The sequence below is a fragment of the Pezoporus flaviventris genome, unplaced genomic scaffold, assembly GCF_033815535.1.
Source record: "Pezoporus flaviventris isolate CSIRO_AGI_PZ_B2104156 unplaced genomic scaffold, CSIRO_AGI_Pfla_v1 ptg000015l, whole genome shotgun sequence".
Classification (NCBI taxonomy): Eukaryota; Metazoa; Chordata; class Aves; order Psittaciformes; family Psittacidae; genus Pezoporus; species Pezoporus flaviventris.
The window spans coordinates 7512222-7527092 of record NW_026892563.1 but is presented as its reverse complement, the minus strand read 5'-3'; the positions used below and the strand labels follow the sequence as shown (position 1 = coordinate 7527092).

Sequence of the window (14871 nt, the reverse complement as noted above, 5' to 3'; positions counted from 1 at the left end):
TAAAGACTCCTTTTATAACCAATTCAAATTCCCTATCTACTGATGAAATTCCATTGCTGTGTTCCTATAGGGTCCATCTAGGAATTCTATAAATTTACTGTTTAACCTTAAAATCTGTGTGTGTAGCTGCTCAAGATTATGCTGAGGGGTGTTTTTTTTTCTGTTTGTGGTTTGGGTCTTTTTTGGATTTTGTTGGGGCTTTTATTTTATTTTATTTTTTTAGATAGGTTTCTATTTCTTGCTAAATGCTAGCATGACTTCACGCGATTGAAGTCTGAAAGTCTCAAAAGTATTCCATCATATGATTTGGGCGCATTCCCTTTTTTCTTTAAGTGAGCTATAGCGCTCCATTTTTAACAAAAGCACCCCATTTACCCCCAAAAGCCTGAACATCTTCCTAGTTTTCACTCTCTATATACAGGTTTGGGTTGGGTTTTTTTTGTTTGTTTTTTTTTTTTTTTTGTTAATAGCTTTAATAATTTTATTTTAATTGATCTTTTAAATGTTGAAGTTCAGTTGATTTATGCAATCATCAAAATACTTTTTTAAGATTAAACTATTTGGATTTTAGCTATGTGATTTTAGCTATGTTTTTATTGTTTACTGGGATGAAGATAAAGCCACATACACATGCTGTAAAATAGAGAATGCTTGCAAAGACTGAGGCAGCCTTCTGGTAATGTGGGCTAGCACAGCAAAGCAAGTGGGGTTTTTATTCCTTCTTTGCAACTATATGACTGCTTCACAGCAATATTTGCCATTCTTCATTTTTCTTCCTAGTTGGAAGCTCCCTGCCAAACACTGACCACGGACTTAATCCTTATGCCTAAGGTCAGTTGTTTAAGAGTGTATGGGCTTGGGACTTTTTTTTTTTTTTTTTGCCTTTAGGGATCAATGAAAATACAGTAAGAGCAAACTTCCTGCATCATCAGAAGTGAGTATGATCTCAATAATTTCTAGATCTGCTATAGACTTTCTTTGTAATTCCAGAAAAGTCTTAGTTACATATGTTCAGTTCTTTCTTAGATAAGGTGGGATAATATCTTTACCAGCAACCTTTGCCTGCAATGCATGTTCAGAAGATTAGGTTTTTTGACCTGTTTTGAGTATGACAAACCAAAGTCTTTTCTGTTTTGGCCAGTGTTTCAAGGTTGTACTGTTTTAGAAAAAATAGTTTCACAGCACAATGCAAATTTGACTAGAAGCAGACATGTAAACAGTGATAATATGCATTTTATTTTATTTTTATCCATGATGATGCAAACAGAAAAGCTATGTTGCAAGAAATTACTCAAAATGAAAAGGAAATAACAATAAAAGAAATTATTCAGAAATAGTTTTCAGAATGTGATCAAATTACTCATCTACTGACATTTTATCCAACATTTGATAGGCAACATTTGATGTCCACAGTTATTTGAAAAACTGTGTCAGAACAGTATATAAATTTTCATTTATGCCAGACCATAATTTTCTGTAATAATGAGAGCAAACAGGAAACAAAGGTCCTGCTCTTGCAGAGATTACAACCTAAATTTAGATGCCACATAATCAGTGATATCAGGCAAATGCAGATTTTGGTGTACATTGTGTCCCATCTCTTTTTCTAAAGTGAATTCAATACACAAAGAACATGTTTTGGAACCTGCAGTTATTCTCAGACAATCAAGTTAAGCATCCTGGAATATGTTTGGCCTACGGATTTTACTTTGGCTATCCTTAACATAAATTTATCATGGTTTTAGTTTTTGCTTGAGTTGGGAATAAACCGATAACAAAGAGAGTGTTTTGCACAGCTGTAAAGCTCTTTTGCAAGTCCAAGCTGAGTAAATATCATCTTAGCGTGTGTGAGACAGGTCCTAAGACTTTGGTGGGTGGTTGCATCTGCTGCTGGTTTCATTTTCTTATGTATACCAAATCATCATTATGGTGACTTATACTATAGATAATTCAAATAATTTAATTTTACTATCCATGTTTAACAAATAGCAGTGCTCATAGAATAGTGTCAGCCTTTATCATGCCAAAAAAGGGATAGAAAGGGAAATAGCATTCAAGTTCTGAAGATTAGCTGCTCGTATTTCCTCTTTTATCAGCAGGTTTAGTGCATGTTAGGTGAGACAGTGTTCCATAAGAGGGCAATCCCTATCTGAGTAACAGCAAAGAAGAGTAGATGTTGAACAGTCTGATTGATACATGGTGAAAAAGTGGTGGCATCTGGGTTTGATGGGAATTAAAGCCTGAAGCAGACTATTTGGAAGTTTTTATTTCATTATATTTTAATTGGATGGAAACCTGCATACCGCAAAGTCTGTGCCATTGAAGCTTTTCCTGGATGTGTCAGACTGTGTTTATGTCAGCTCTATCTTAAGTGTAGAAATGAGTGCAGTATTTCAGATTAGGAGATACACTAATTTTGCAAGAATATGCATTGCATTTCCAGTATTCTGATTCTCTCTGAATGTTTGCACTTTCAACATTTGGCTTTCTTCACTGCTGCATTATATTAAGGTAGCAAAAGAAGTTTCACTTCTTTATGCTGAGGGTGGCAGAGCACTGGAACAGGCTGTGCTGGGAGTCTCCCGCTCTGGAGACATTCAAAACCCACCTGGACGTGTTCCTGTGTAACCTGCTCTAGGAGGCCCTGCCTTGGCAGGGGGATTAGACTGGATTGCCAGACCTCCCTTCGAACCCTAAAGATTCTGTGCTTCTGTGAGAGTCTCTAATAGTTGAATCTGTTCTTTGGATACATTTTCTTTGCTCCATTTTATACATTTTCCTGCAAGCAGGATGTGGAGCTCTGCTTCCCAATGTCAAGTCTAAAGCTGTAGTGTGTTAGTTTCAAAATTGCCAAGTTTCAGCCATATCAGAGTAACTACTTTGAAGTGTGTTGGTTTGTCTAACATTGATTAAGTTTAGTCCATTTAGCATCTCATGAGTCTCATGAATGCTGTGATGTGTGTTGGAGTAACAAAGAACATGATCAAGGAAGCACATCTGATTAGATGTAAAAGACAAGTTCTTATGTCTTTCTTGTTTTCAAGATTGGTGTAATTGGCAATCTTTTTTTTTCTTCTATTAGTCTGCTAAAATAGTGGACTCAGATGACAGATATGGCATGTTGTGTTTTTTTTGGGGGGGGGTATTTCTAAAATATAGCTATAATTTATATAGCATTTTTAGTTATTAAGAAACATATATATATGTATGTCATGCCAGGCTTCATCACTTGGGACCCATTTCCTATGACATTGAGGACTAGTTCTGTAAATTAAAAATAGGAAAAGTTACTTTTTTTTTTTTCTAACATGCCCCTATGCTTGCAGAGCTGTGCTCCTTGATGAGTTCACATACCAGCATTTTTATGATAGGACCTTCATTTTCTAATCAGTGCTTAGTTAAAAAAAAAAAAAAGAAAAAAAGAAAAAAAAAAAGTGGATCAGTATGGATACACAGAAAATGCTCAAAATGCTCAAAATGTTTTCCAAATTTCAGAAGAAAAGTTTTTCTGCAGTGTATGTTACTTCCTTAGTTGACTCTGTTGGATATTTACTTTGACGTGCATAAGGTCATCTTTCTGTACATCAAAAAGTGTGGATTAACCCATATCAGACTGATAGCATCTTCTGGAGTATGTAATAAATAGGTACAAATGTGAGAGGGAAAGCAGAGTGAGGTGTAAGACATGGAAATGTCAATGTGAAATAGAAGCAATAGCCCTGAGGAATTGACTCACCTTTGGAAATACTTAGTTCAATATTAAAGCAATTTTACTATTGGTGTAAATGTAAATCTAAAAAAAAAAAAAAAAGTTTGTATTTGTGTTGGCCAGAAATACAGTCTTTAATTTACAGTCTTATGATATCTAATGCTTTTCTCCTATCAGGAAGCTTACTGTAAGAAAAGTAACTATTTTATCCAAACCACAGGTACAATACATGATCTGTTCTGTAAATGTCACTCTATTTTGAGTCTATAAGCTTCTGTTTGTGCTGGAATTTCTAGTCATCTGTCCAGAAATGGAGGAAGCTGTATATCTTATCTTTCAGTACATTATTCAGTACTGTATCCAGCCCTGGGGCCCCCAGTACAAGAAAGATATGGACCTATTAAAGTGGGTCCAGAGGAGGGCCATGAAGGTGATCAGAGGGCTGGAGCACTTCTCATATGAAGAAAGACTGAGACAGTTGGGCTTGTTCAGCTGCAAGAGAAGGCTCCGGGGAGACCTTAGAGCAGCCTTCCAATACCAAAAGGGGGCCTGTAAGAAATCTCAGAGGAATTTTTTACAAGGGCAGGTAGTGACAAGACGAGGGGGAATGGCTTTAAACTGAAAAAGGGGAAATTTACATCATACATAAGTAAGAAATTCTTCACTGTGAGGGTGGTGAGGCACTGGAACAGGTTGCCTGAAGAAGTTGTGGCTGTCCCATCCCTGGCACTGTTCAAGGCCAGGTTGGACAGGGCTTCAAGCAACCTGCTGTAGTGGGAGGTGTCCCTTCGAACGGCAGGGGTTTTAGAACTAGATGATCTCTTCCAACCCAAACCATTCTGTGATTCTGGGATTATGAAATTGGTAATTTGTAAATAGAACAAATTTATACAGTTTTCTGTTTCTGTTGTGAAATAACAAACTTAATCAGTTCAGATAGAAAATGCCTGACATTTATGCTTAAAGTTGAATATACAATTATTTTAGAAAGAAACATTTTTACTTCTCTGCTTTGAAATAATTTGGCAGTTTTCTTTGCTTTCAGAAGCAAAAATAAAAGTCAAAGCTATGATGCTGTGATTTTAGCCCATGTTTTTTTTTTCTGATAAATGGATGGCTTCTTTTGGTTCATCCACTGAGCTAAGCTCAGTATTGTTGCTACGATCCCACTTTCCGTGCCTGTTTCATAGGTGAGTGAAGGGAGCTCTACAGTTGTCTCCCAGCTGACCTCCAGAGAGAGGTGCATGCTGTGGAGGTAAAGCAATTGAGTCACTGCGCAGATCTGACATTGTCAGAAGAGGCACAGCAAAAGCTTTGTGATAGTCTGTGCTCATAATTCCCATAAAGAACAACTGTAGCCTAGCAGATGGTCTCAGAGTTAAGACCAACAAATAGGAACCACTGTGTTGCTTGCTGGCCATTTCACAAAGTGTACCAGTTTACCCTTGAAGATGCAGCTTAATTAGGATGTATTACAGGAGTAAGGATTTGGACCTTGAAAGTTATAGAAAACTAAAGCTTAGCTTTCTGATGAAATTATTCTATAGTTCATATAATATTTAATGTGAAATAACAGAAGGAAAAGATTTTATGTTTATCCATAGTAAAATTAATCAAAGCCAGTTGCAGTCTTTGAATTTTGAATTTTAGATTTATGGCTTTTGCAGTAAGTGTAGGTTCTGAGGAAATTTTACTTTTTGAAGAATGAAACAGAAATATAAACAGTATGCAAAACTTTGTTTCAATAACTTGGAGCCTGATATTCACAATTTGCAGAATTCCAAAGTCCATTTTAATTTTCTAGGTATTTTGGTACACTAAGATCTCCCAAAGTCTTTCCCATACAGTCAGAGCTGGATCTATTAAATCAAGACAGTGTAGATATTAACAAATGCAGATACATTTGTAAAACAAGTCTCAGCTTAAACTCAGTAGGAGTTAGCATGCTGATGACATTAAAAATATACGGTGTAAATATGACCCTATGATGGCAATGCAAAGTGAGCTGGTTCTAAGAATTCTGAAATACATTGTTTGCATGCTTCATTAGGTAGGTAATGAATTTCACACGTTTCAGGACTGCCAGACCTACCATTATGTTTCTGCATCAGTAAGTATGGAAGTCCATGAAAATGTTAGTATATGAAAGCTGGTGTACTTTAATAATGCTAATAGCATTCTTGTTTATGTTTAGAGAAAGTAGAATATCATTTCACTAATTTAATATCCCATTTTTAAATACAGGCACAGACAAGTCAAATTTCTTCCGGGGGGGGGGGGGGGGGGGGAATTGTTTTCTTAAGTATTTTGTAAGTAGGTTGATTGTTACAAAAGCTATTATCCATGCACAGAAATTAGTTTAATTAATTAATTAGTTTAGATTTAAAATTATATCAGACATTTGGGCAAGTTAAATAGTTAAACACCTAGTCTCTTCTAATTAATTCTTATAATACTAAGAAAGACAGAAATTAATGATTTTTTCCTATCAAGTTCTTTGAAAATTTTTCTATAAATCTAAAACTGAAAGGATTGGATTACTTATGTATCTACTCATTTTATTAATCAGATTAGCCTTAATCCTGTGTCTCCAGTTTGGATATCTTCTGTCAGTCTAAATATAATTCCTAAATCTAATGTAAGTCTTCATAAGTACATGATGAATATTTAAGAAAGTACCTAAATTCAATAATACAGTAGCTATTTTGTACGTACAACAAAGGAAATAAATTAATTGTTTTTCCAGTTAGTACAATGTTGCTACAAAGATTTTTTATGTCATCCAAATATAGGAGTCTCTTAAATAAATAAATAATAAACTTATGGTGGCTTGTCCATATGAATCCTACTCCTGAGGTCATTGATGAATCACTGCTGACTCTATCCTGCCTCAGCAGTGGGACTGACTGTGGTAGTCCATCACTCCATAAATGTCCTGCTCTACTTCTTAGGGCTCTGGTGGCTATATATAGAGATATCAGAAGTTTGTCCCTAACCTGTTTGTACATCCCCCTAGTCAATACTTGTGTATAGACCTCTAACAAAACTACACTTAGGTTTGTTACCTATTTCATACTAATTCTGATGAATCTTATTTCTCAAGATAAGTGTTTATTTCTCAGATCAAAATTTTACAGATTGTATGACATATTAAAATGCAAGATAAATTCTCTTCCACATCTTACATACCATAAGCATTTCCCTTTCTCATTTAGTGAAAAAAATTATGGCAAAAACTTCATTTGAGAGATGATAAATATTATATACATAAATACATCTATTAAAACCTGACAAACTTGTGAATGCTTTATCAAGGACCTGTTTTCCAAATAATAAGCTCTTGCATGCCCTTCTCAGTGCTCAGTCACAGAAGCTGCTTTTGCTTGTTATAAGAAACTGATTTCTTTAGATGTGTTACCAGCTTAGTCTGGTCTCTAACTCCCACTACATATAGCAAGGTATAAAGCGTGCTTCAGAGTGTCAAAGCATTATTCACTTGGTGCCTAGTGGAAACCACTTGACAGTTTTCAGTTCATTCTGTTTGATCAGACACTTGAAAAGGAGTAAAGTGACCTTCATTAGCTTGATCATATGGCAGTGATTTTTAGATAAAAGAAAAATAGGCTTACCCCAGGGAAACAGAACAAAATTATATCATAAAGTTGCAATAGTTGGAAATAATTCCCCCCCCCCCCCCAAAGTACCAAACTACAAAATTTCATAAGTTTGTGTATTTTTTTACAAAAACCCAACATTTAAATCTGTTTAAATCTCTCTTATTACTTGTCTTTCTTAGCCTCTGAGAATTCAAGGAAGGTAACATTCTTCCTGCCAGGGCTTTCATGCCTTAATAGGTCTTGCAGGTACATATTCATTGCTCTTCATCATTCCAGAAAGACAAGTGAAGGCTCTGAGCCCTCCTTCCTCATAACAATATATTCTTTGAAACTAGAATACTGCACAGTAGTATGCAGGTTTACAGTTTCCCTTCCTTTCTCCCTTCCTCCCTTCCTCCCTTCCTCCCTTCCTCCCTTCTTCCCTTCCTCCCTTCCTCCCTTCCTTCCCTTCTTTCCCTTCTTCATTCACTTGATTATGTGGAGCTTAATTTCTATAAATACATTTTTCAAAATCTGTTGTTATGCATTATGATACATACATGATAAGGAATAATGTTTCTATAAATACCTTAATAGTGCATAAAAGCTACATCTGACATCTTACTACCATAAAAGACAACTATGAATTCTCAGTTGCCACCCCACCATTAATTTGGGGTTTATTGGCAAAATCCTCTCATCGATGTATAAAATGTCTCGTCGAGATGTATAAAATGTCTTAGATGACACATTATTACTCTCTTCCAGATGTATAAAATGTCTCGTCGAGATGTATAAAATGTCTTAGATGACACATTATTACTCTCTTCCATATTTAGTTAAAGTGTTGCCACAACTTTCTAAGGTCGTTGTTTAAAATGATGACTTCTGTAAGCCTCTGAAAAAGGTTAACAGTAATACTGTTTTACAGGAAAAGATAAAGAAGGACACATGAAGCATAAACTACTGAGTAGGCTGTCTCCAACTGTTCACTACTGTATACTCTGTCCTATCCAGCTCCGCTCGATAATGATAGCCTACAGGCAGCAACTTAGCAGATGTTATATCTGTTCCTTTAAACTTCTTAAGCACTTCAGGATTTAGAAAATAAATGTTCTAAACTTACGCTTGTTTGACGCTGCATATACTATCTAAGTGTTCTCCCCAGACTAGTCTCTCACAGATTCATGTAAGAATAGTACTGACATCCTTTTTTCAAGGGATGTTGTATGATAGGGTTTATTAAAGTGATTCATCCTTGAAGAATAAGACTCAGTAAGACTCAGGTAAGACACTTCCTTTCCTGGAAGGCAAAAGTGGGGAACTTTCAGCAAAAAAAAAAAAAAAAAAAATCCTGACAAATAGAAAACTTCAGATGAATTCTTTATTGAGGGTGGTGGGAAAAAATAAAGTTTTGGTTTTGTTTTGTTTTTGTTGTTTGTTTTTTTTTTTTTATTAGAACAATTCAATAATGAAAAGCAAGATAACCAAAAGATAAGACAAAGCTTAAGTGGTGTTTTAACTGTCATTTCATTCATGTGATTTACAGAAAACTGAGCAAAAACGGGAAAGCATCAGAAAATCTTGCATGTAGTGCATGGTTGTCGTGCCTTCAGAATAATCTTGTAGCCCTGTGAAAAACGTTTCTCTCATAATTTGTTTATCCCTATTATATGGGAAATTATACAGTTTAGTATAATTAGGAAGAAAGGGAAAAGTATAAAAAGGTGCAGTAACCTAGTATGTTTCTGTTTAAACTGTATTTTCTAGTTTCTCCATCATGCCTCTCAGAAGACCTGTTCACTGTAAGACACACTTAAAATTTGTAGGATTGGAAAAACTAGTGTTCTATACAGCCACAAAAGTTTAACTAAACTAAACTTTATATGGATAAATGTATACTTACCTTTGAAAACAACTTTGTAAATGGTTTAAACTCTGGGGAGATACAAGAATAATTTTCAGGATAGCATATGATTTTAAAAAATCTTGTATTTATACCTTTGAAGGTGTGGTAGTATGCTTCCAGGGCAATCAACTACACACTTGCATCCAGCTCTGTAGCAAGATTTTGTGAATCACCCACCGGTTTCTTAACTGGTTATACTTAACATTGACAAATTCAGTTGTCATAATTGTCAGAGGATGTAAAATGTTTTCTTGATGTTTTAATTCTATTTACCAGTGACAACCATTCTGTGCTGCCTCAGTGTTTAAAGGCTACTCTCGGAATGAGGTTATTCTTATCTTCAGTTCCTTGGGTATTTCATATTTCTACAAAGGGGGGGAGGGGGAATCTTATGATTCAAGAGATTATGACAAAAATATTAAACTATTCATAAGTAATTTTTCAGAATTGGCTAGATTTCAAGCTCAATGTGTCTTTTCATCATGATCATTGTTGCAAGTTATAAGTAAATTGAAACACTCAAAGATGCATATAAAACAGTTTTCATTTTACAGCTAAAGCATATCAGTGTATCAGCAGCTTCTTTTGGTAACATGAATTATAATTGTTATATTCTACAGCAAGTCAAATTATATTGGTCCTTCTAGTCTTCAAATCTATGAACCTACAGTGAAAAAAATTACTTTTATAGGAAAATATCAATATGTTGACAGTAATGCTTTTGAAAGTCACTGTCCTACAGAGCAAAATGACTGCAGTTTAGGTAATTTGTTGGACAAGGAAAGTAAATCTCCACAAGGGAAGTGAGGGTTTTCTATGTCACAAATTCTGTTGCTGTTTATTTACTTGTGCAATTTTTTTTTTTATTTTTTTTTTGGAGTATGTACTGAATTCAGTGAACTTATCAAACTGGCATGGAATGATTGCTTTCTTTGTATTTGCATAAGCTAAAGGATATCTATTTCTAGTAACATGATATTTTCATTCTAATTACTGGTGACAGCCATTGTGTGCTGCTCCAGTGTTTAAAGACTACATGACTTCTCCTGTGTCTGATAGCTTCTTCTCAGTCCTCCTCTGTTGTTTCCACTGCTGTTGCATTATAAACAGCAGACAGCAAACTCAGTGAAGAGTTATATTTGTCTTATCAATGAGATGAACTCTTAACAAAGAAAAAGAAACGTATTTTTGTTTTTGTTTCTCTATTAATACCCAGACTATGAAAAAAAAGTATAATAATATAATGATAAACAAAACGGAATTTTAAGACAGCAGTCTTCTTCACTGACATTGTTCTTCCCTCAATGTACTAAATCAATGGTAACCAGATTGAAAAGTAGTTATCTTGTGTTTGGCTGCTTTATTATTGTTTCTAATAACTTACTAAATCTGTGATCAGTCCAGCAGAAATTCTTTTGTCTATCTTAGTGATATAATCACTATTGAGCAGTTAGTGGATAGTAGCAATGAAAAAAGAGAAATTGAATAGCAACCTTGAAATTACATACTGGTAGACAATTGCTATGTCCTAAATTACTCATTTGAGAGTGTTCAGTGTTGGAAAGGGAGCAGTTGGATCCATGCTGGGAAACTTTCCAGTAAGCAACAGCAAAACTTGTGTAAATGAAGTACAATGAGGACTTCTGCCTGGAGCACTGTGATTAGGAAATTAATGGGGTTTGGGTTTCACTTCAGGGTATAACCTTTTTTGTTTTTCTTGGTTTAGATTTGTTAATTGTCAGATATTTTTTATTAATCCCATTGAGATAATTTCAAATACTGATTCTTACAATAAAGATATTATGCTGTTGCCAAACTTGGTGGGGAAAGAGAGGGAAAGAGAAAACTGGATACAGAGGGGAAGTGCCACATTAAAAAAGAGATTACTCTCTGAATTGGAGAAGGCACAGGATTTAGCTTTAATGAACAATGTAAACTGAGTTGCTTCAGAAACTACTGAACTATGGGGAAAAAAAGACTTTTGTCATTGTTACTAATTATTTAATATTTCTGTGCTACAGTGATATTAATAGTGCACATGGAGCCAGATTTGTTCTATCTAGGCATTTTCAATATGTATTCATCACAGTATGTAGATGCAGTAATATGTAAAAGATGATCAGAATCTGAACTCATTAATATGCTATTATAATTCAGAGTGCAGTAAGGACAATTACATTACTTTTTCCTGGCAAAACTTACTTTTTTAAGCCATATTAAATGTTCTTATGTTTCCAGATATTTTGTAATCTTTGCAAGAACCTTATCTGGTTATTTTTTATTTTTTTTTTTTTAATTTAGTGACTATTACTTATTGAAGGCCTTAAATACAAGTGATCAAAGTAGCGATCAAATTTTTCTTTAGTTCTCCAAAACTGGGACAAATTCTTTTCTGGAACAATTGCTTCTCTTGACGTTGATTCTTCTATTTTTATGGGTATGGAACTAATTTCTTGTTTCTAAGTTTGTGTTCCTGGTTCCAGGTAAGGTTGTTTGGACTTTGGAAGAAGTTAATTTTTCTCTATGTTGAATCCCATATGTTCATCATAACCTTAAGGATTTTATGAAGACCAAACAACAGAAATAAGCTTTCAAAGGAAGGGTGTTAGCTTGAAAGAACTTTGTATTGAGATTCCACATTGTTATCTTATAAAGCATTCTTAAATGTTTTCACAAATATATTCCTATTAATACCGAGTCAGAGAAAGCCTTTTATATATTCCATTGCCCTTGTACAAAAACCTGATGATGATGTTAAGAATACTTTAAAAAATTCTAGTGTCCAACATCATTTAATAGCAATTCTCTGACCCTTCTCATCTGTGGTCAGTAACTCATTAACTGCAGGTGAGAGGTTCATGGGTTGCCAGGATCAGATCTAACACAATATACACTCAAGTTGGGTTTTATGAACTTTTTCATTTGGCATATATCTGTAAGTGGTATACACCTTTCCTTCTGTGGGAAGGTGTATCCCACTAAAGAACATCTGCAGGAACAAAACCCATCATTAAGAGACACTGATTTACACTGTGGTTTTTGTTACATTTTTTGAAGCCAATTCTCATATTTTAAGCCTTAGAGGCTTGAGGATTTTTGGTTATTTACAAACCAACCAATAGTATGCATTCAAATGGAAGCATCATTTAGAAAATGTAAGTTCACAGTAATGAAGGGATTTTTATGTTACCTTTAACTAAATAATGTTGTCATAATTATAAAGGCCTCTCTAATAAGTGTCTCTACGTATTTTGTCTCATATAGTACTGCACTGTTTGGTCTCTTCCAGCTCATAAAGGCTAGATTAATTATGTAGATGTCACAGTGTGTTTATCCACAACTGAAGTACTTTCAGTGAATTTTATAACTCAGTCTTTCAAGAAAACAAAATTTTAATTCTTTTTGGTGTACCTAATAACTTCCTGAACTCTTCAATTCCAATCTGTAATAAAGCAAAATTATTAGGCACATTATTTTTTAAGTGTCCATGTCAGAAGCTTTTCTTTTGACTATTTAAGGGAAATAACCCAATTATTTTCACAAGGAAAAGTTTTTCATAGATTTGGAGCTTGTGTATTCATAGTCACTTTTGTAAATGGGCTCCTGAAAGGTCCTGAATACAGCTTTCATTATGCAGCTTCATTCCCCTCCTGAATGGGAGAATTGGTCACCACGGAATCCCAGGACTGGTTTCTGATGAAAAACTGTCCTGGGTTCAGCTGTAACAGTTATTTTTCTCCCTCCTAGTAGCTGGTGCAGTGCTGTGTTTTTGACTAAGGTTGAATGCTGATCACACACCAATGTTTTAGTTGTTGCTAAGTAACAACCCTGATCAAGGACTTTTCAGTCTCATGCTCTGACAGTGAGGAGTGGCGCAAGACACGGGGAGGGAGTAGAGACAGGACACCTGACCCAAACTAGCAAAAGGGGTATTCCATACCACAGCACATCATGCACAGTATACAACCTGGGGGATCACCTGAAAGGCCTGGATCACTGCTCAGGTTGTACTGGGTATCAGTCGGTGGTGAGCAATTGTATTCTCTCCCCTTTTTATTTCCCTTATCATATTATTATTGGTGATAGTAATTGAATATTATACAGTTACTGGGCTGTTTTTACTCAACCCGTGGGGTTAATGTTCTTTCAGTTCTCCTTCTCATCCCACTGGGAGTTGGGTAGAAGAAATGAGGGAGTGAGCGAACAGCTGCGTGGTTCTGAGTTACTGTCTGGGCTTAAACAGTGACAAAAACTCAAGTCTTGCTGAGAAAAGCACAACCCCTAGAGAAGGACTGCTAGTATGTCTGTCTTAGATACAAATCTCATGAAACATTATGGAACAGATCCATCAATAAATATTTTTGTTGATAAAAAGATCAGTATTTTTTATTAAATGCAACTATTATGAGGAATTAATATAGTTACAGACCCATATTTCTTTTAAAGTAGTTTTGCAACAGTTTTCATTCATCTCTCAATTTCCTCTCCCCGAATACCTACACCAACAAAGAAAATTACAATAAAACAAAAAATTAGTATTTTTATGTTTTTTGTTTTTTGTTTTGTTGTGTTTGCTTTTTTTTTTGTGGGGTGTTGTTCATTTGTTTTTTCATGGAGAGCTGACATAAACAAACTATTGTAATTTTGCCAGCTGTGTACCAAAATCTCCAGGTTGCCAGGAATCAACAGATAACACACTGAATGTCTCAGAGTCTAAGGGGGAAGGAGCTCAAGTAATGATTTGCAAGAAACAGGTTGCAGCTGTGGGCCATATGCCAGCAACACTGTGGAAAGTGCCTGGGTAGACCTCCAGCACAACCCTTGAGCCACATGCTGTAGCCATAGCACAGAGATTTTACTTGAGCAGTTTGAGAATAATTCTGTTATTCACCCTGCCTGTAGACCACAATCTTTTTGTTGCTTCAAGTATACCCTAAAGCTTACATCAGAAATCCTCATCCAGATAGGGCACAGAAATGAGCTGCTGTTTTGTGGCCTTTGTATACAGCTTTCTAAAATGGGGGGTTAGATTTGTTTCCAATTAAATTTAAGTATTTAGTCCTTAGGCTATCTTTGCTTTGATTTGATTGTGCTTTGTGTTTTCCAGTTGTTTTGCACTTTCTTTTGCATTTCTCTTGACTTGAACGTGCTGCTGTGTATGCTTACAGTTTTTCACCCATGGCTTGAGCAGGGGTTGCTGAAGGGTTTTCTTCTCTTTGTCTAAACTTCAGCTGAGTCCATGGAAAGATCTTTCTCCCTTCTAGAAGAAGGAGCAGCAGTGATCGGTAGAAGTCTCTTTTCGCTGCTGAAGCACTTTTCATCCCTTTTGTCTTTAGCCTGCACTGTTCTCAGCCTGCACTGAAAGATGGAGGGTTGGAACTACCATTCAAATTTTAATTGCTTTCTGAAAACTCTAGGAATCTCTGTTCTGCTCCCTAGAAGACCCATGTATTTTCAATGTAGGGAGGCAGTCTTCCAGAAAATATTAAGAATATAGCTTGTGCTGACCAACCTCAGGGAATTAAATAAATAAACAAATAACTTCCTATTATTCCATTGCATATATTTTATTGTTTGTATATTTCTTTGGTTGGTTGGTTTGTTTTTTCTTGTCAAACTGCTTGGACAACTAGGTCTTTGTTTTTTTTTATGCTACC

The 14871-nt window shown here is 35.3% G+C and overlaps 1 protein-coding gene across 17 annotated transcripts in view; it reads left to right on the top strand.

The window, feature by feature from the left end:
- The window catches only part of DMD (dystrophin), a 1205254-nt gene that overhangs the window by 927385 nt on the left and 262998 nt on the right, over nucleotides 1–14871 (top strand). The window lies entirely within an intron of this gene.